The following is a 4,729-nucleotide window of genomic DNA, read 5'->3' on the forward strand; positions in this document are numbered from 1 at the left end:
AAACGTTAGTCAATTAAATCCAATACCACAACAAACCCTACGTTTAAACCGGGACAAGAAAATAATGTCTTGTGATGAAAAATGACTGTCAACAGTATTTAGTAATGAGAAAAACTGGATGGACACGATGAATACACAGGCAAGTTGGAAGATAAATAATGACTTCAGATGCTTATGGATTCAATATACGAGTATTTTTGGCAATTTCTAACAAGAAAATGAACTCACTCCCATGACTATCAGCAAATATTAGAGAACCTTTTTATTCTGATGCAAGATTTGCTGGGAGTACCACTCAGTGTACTTCAGAAAGACTAAGCACCTACTCATATGCATAACACAACAATTATGTAGTATCAATGTCATGGACTGCCTATCGCTTAGTCCAGACAAAAATCCAGTGGAAAATGTATGGGAACATCTAGCAAGAAAATTATACAAAAATGGAAGCCAATATATTTCAACCAAGGACTTAAAGGAGCGATAGACAAGCATAATGCAAAACTTGATACGTTCGATGGAAAACCACGTATTTGAAGTAATTAAGGGTAACAGAATCACAAGTGAATAGTAACATTTGGAACTGTGTTTCTCAACATTAAATATCATTTATAAATTGAAAGCTTGTACGGGAGGGAAAGGGAGGCAACCGCCTCTCACTTCCATAAGCAAAAGATCCTTGATAAAATCCTTCGATTTTATCAAGGATCGATCCTTTGATTTCACAGCGAGAATCGAAAATAAATAAATAATTATTATAATAAGTTTTCGGCAGAAATCGCAGAGGATGAAGATTTGAGGGGGCAAAATAGAATAAATAAGAAAACGGGGACCAAACTTGATATAATTTTTAAAAATTAAGGAAACTTGCAGAAAATTAAGGACTTTTCAAGGGTTTTTAGGGACCTTAATTTTGTTTGATGAAATTTGGGTTTTTTTTAAGGAAGTACGAACCCTGTTATTAATATACACATATGAAATTAAATATCGTGAATTGTGTTTTATGTTTGTGTCTAAATTTTTGGGATAGGGTTCACTTATACTGCAAGAGCTTATGATGAAAGTTAAAAGCAACAAATTAAAATAAGAATTTAAACATAAAATTTTTTTACTCATCTCAATATTGTACACAAATGTAGCAAGGGTGCCCATATGCAAAATTGTAGGGGGGTCAGATATTTTCCTCCATGGTTTAGCAGAGTATTTTCTCCATGGGAACCGATTTCAGGACAGATTAGAGTCATTGCAATTTGTCATTTTTTATAACATATTCATTAATGGCTGGAGAATAAATGTTTTTACATTGTTGCAAAGAAAAGTCCCAAAAGCAATGAAGTTCTAATTTCAAAAAGGGGGGGGGGGCTTACCCCCTATATGGACGCCCTTGAAATGTAGCTGTCATGTATACCTTATTGCTCGAAAAAATCTTCGCCATACCTTGTACTTTGGGCAAAAACAGGAAAATGTTTCAAAGAATATATCCAATACCAAAGGGGTGGGGGGAATTAGGTTTCCCATAAAATTAAATTATCCCAATCCAATAAAATAGCAAAGATATTCATCAAGTAATACAGATTACCAGGTTGGCAAAATTGGGCTGCTATATTAGCAATTTATTGCTATTTTTTTTAGCAATTTTTTAAATTTCATCAGAAAAAGGAACACAAAATTGACAGTAAATAATATATAAAATTATTTGGTAAATTTGCAAAAAAAAAAAAAAACTGACTTGACTGACTAAATTCTGTAAATACGGACCAATTTTTAAAACACTGGCTTCAACTGACCAGTTTTATGCCCTTTGTATGGGGGGGGGGGTATTCAATTTCCTGGGCACCCTCCAAAAGATTTTTGTGTATCCGCCCTTGGATGTAAGTGGACATTTTCAAGTTTTGTGTAAAATGCATTTAAAGTTCTTGTTCTAAGTAGTAGCCTTCCATTGAAAAGTTTTTCTAAATCATGTTGTATAGCAGCACCTACCAGGAATACTAGTACTATCTCTTGACGATATCCAAAGGAGAGGTTCACCAATCATTTTCCATTTGTACTGATTATCTCCAAATTTTAATTTTGGTACTTGTATCCTTTTGCTTCTCACTTCCTCATATGTGTACCAAATTTTATTTGCATTTATGTAGTTGTTCTTGCGCTAGAGGGGCCACAAAAAACTGATAACGCACATACACAAACACAAATACGCACAGACATTTTCCAAAAATGGTCAAAATGGATTCAGCACACCTGAAATCAGGTAAACACATCGAAATTCAAAAATTTTCACAAATGAAACTTTCATCTTTTTATGTAATTTTATATACTATGATATAGTAGACAGTAACAATTTTAGAGAGAATGTCATATGTAGTTTGTTTATTCATTATTAATTTTTTTAAGACGATATTTTATATGGATTCCTTTCTATTTTTAAATTTCATGATGATTAAATCCCCCCCCCCCCCTCACAACGAAACCAACCATTTAAGAATTTTGGACCGACGGATTTTGCAATCATGACTATTTCATAAAACATTTTTGTTTCCCAGTTTCGAAAAACAACACATTTAAACATAAGCAAAAATCAAACAGAATGAAGCAAATACATTTCAGATTATTTTATTCAGTCATGACATACATTTATTGGCACTTTTTGATTCTGACAAAATATTAATATAATTTATGGGGAAAAATAGTATGAATGAAAACGTAACACAGCAAAAACATTTGTCTATCAAGATAAATATAAAAATGAAAATTTATAAATGTATAAAAGTTTATTCTGACTTGGACAGTAGCACAAACACATATTACAGTCTACATTAACCAAAGTCTAAAATACTATAGTCAATTCAAATAAAAACATTACTTTTTTTAAAAAAATTTAAAAACAAATGAACCCAATAATAGGGACAATTATTTTTACCCCAGCAGTCGCCTGATATTTCACTTGACGAAACATTATAGTAGCCTGCACACGTGCAGAGTTAAGCAATCATTAATGTTCTGAAAATGTAAGACGCGATTGGGAATATTTTGAGATTCAGAAGCCAACCCACAAGCAATGAACACTTACTGACATTTTACCACATTTGTCAATAATTTGGGGAATGCACTTGCTAGGGTAACTACGATCGCACTCTATAGATTTTTCAGGGTTTGCAAAACTTAATAATTTATCTACTATTGCAAATATAAAACCACCAATCAATTTCGCAACTAATCGGTAGTTAGGGTTTTATAGTTACCGATTTGGAAACTATAAACCCTAACAAAATCGTAGTTTCTGAGAGTTATACAATATTCAGAGATCGGTAGAATGCAATTTTTGACAGCTCCACAACGTAAAACTCCTTAGCAATTCCTGCGGAAATAAACTTATCCGTGAAATTCCTTTAGTTAAAAAAAGCTACTGTTCCTCTCTCCCACCTTTTGTTTAAAGCATACAAAAAAATCTTCATTCAAAATGATTTTTTTTTTGTCAACCAAAAGTATAGTAACAGCTACACTTGGCAGCAGAATATAACTCTGCAGAAATAAACAAGCAGAATAACATTTATATCCCCCAATCATCACTAAATTGGTCATTTCAATAAAACCTGAGATAAATTTTGCAGAATTATTCAATAAAGTAATTTTGCATCATTTCATGCAGTTATAACATAATGAAACTGCAAGAAACGTAACAGCAAATGTTAAATGTAAATATTTCATTAATTAAAATTTAGGGAACTAATAATAGGCATAAAATGGAATGCTTAAAGTTTAATTAGCTTCTTTAAAACTAAATTAAAGTTTCTCACTCACATATTTTATGCACAAATTAAGACAATTTTCCAGATGATTTATGTACATAATTGATATAAAACAATAACCATAGCATAAATATGTCGTCTAGAATGTCTGACAATGGTTGTTACGGAATTGAACGGCCAGTTTAGACGACTCTATCTGAATGAGGGGGAAAAGGTAAAATTTGATGCTTGTGTTTTGTTCATGCCAATGTAAATCTGCTTAATGTAAAGGCTAACACACATCTGCTAAAGCTAGCACCCCGGCAAAACAAGATATGTCTGCCTTGGCACATACGTGTGCCTCAAGAGAAGCTGAGAGTCGGGCGGGCCAGTTGTCAGTTGGGTCACAGGGTTCCCAAAGGGCCAGGCCCTTAGTTTCTGACCAAGCAGATACGGCCTCTCGCCCGCCTCAAAAAACGTCTAAATGGTGGTTCGACAGTAGCAGTCTTCAGTATACGTCTTTGATTTCGTTTTCAAGGAACAACAGTTCTATAGAAATCTTAAAGCTATTTTGCGTAAAATCCATTTTGCTAAAGCACTTTCTGAGATACACCATGAGTTTTCGATCAAATTCAAGTCGGGAGAGGTGAATTTAACACACTATTTTTGAATATGAACCAACAGCTTTAGAACGAAGTACAGCAGTAAGTCATGGGGTCGTCCACAAATGATGTTTTGTATTAGAGGGGGGAGAGGAGTTGTGCAGTTAAGACAGGATGTGTGTAAGGTGATGTGCAACACTTAGTGACAAAGAGTGGGGGGGGGGGGGGGTCAAAAATGTTGAAAACAAGTGTGATATTTATGGTAATCCTGCATTTTAAAGTTTTTAGGAGGTTCCATGAATTCATCATTCAGTCAGAGGGAACTCCTTGTCCAATCTTACCTGAAGTCGGTGCTGGATTTAGGGAGGAGGAAGCCAGGGTTCTTGCCCCAGGCAGCCT

Source organism: Uloborus diversus, chromosome 4, assembly GCF_026930045.1.
Source record: "Uloborus diversus isolate 005 chromosome 4, Udiv.v.3.1, whole genome shotgun sequence".
NCBI lineage: Eukaryota > Metazoa > Arthropoda > Arachnida > Araneae > Uloboridae > Uloborus > Uloborus diversus.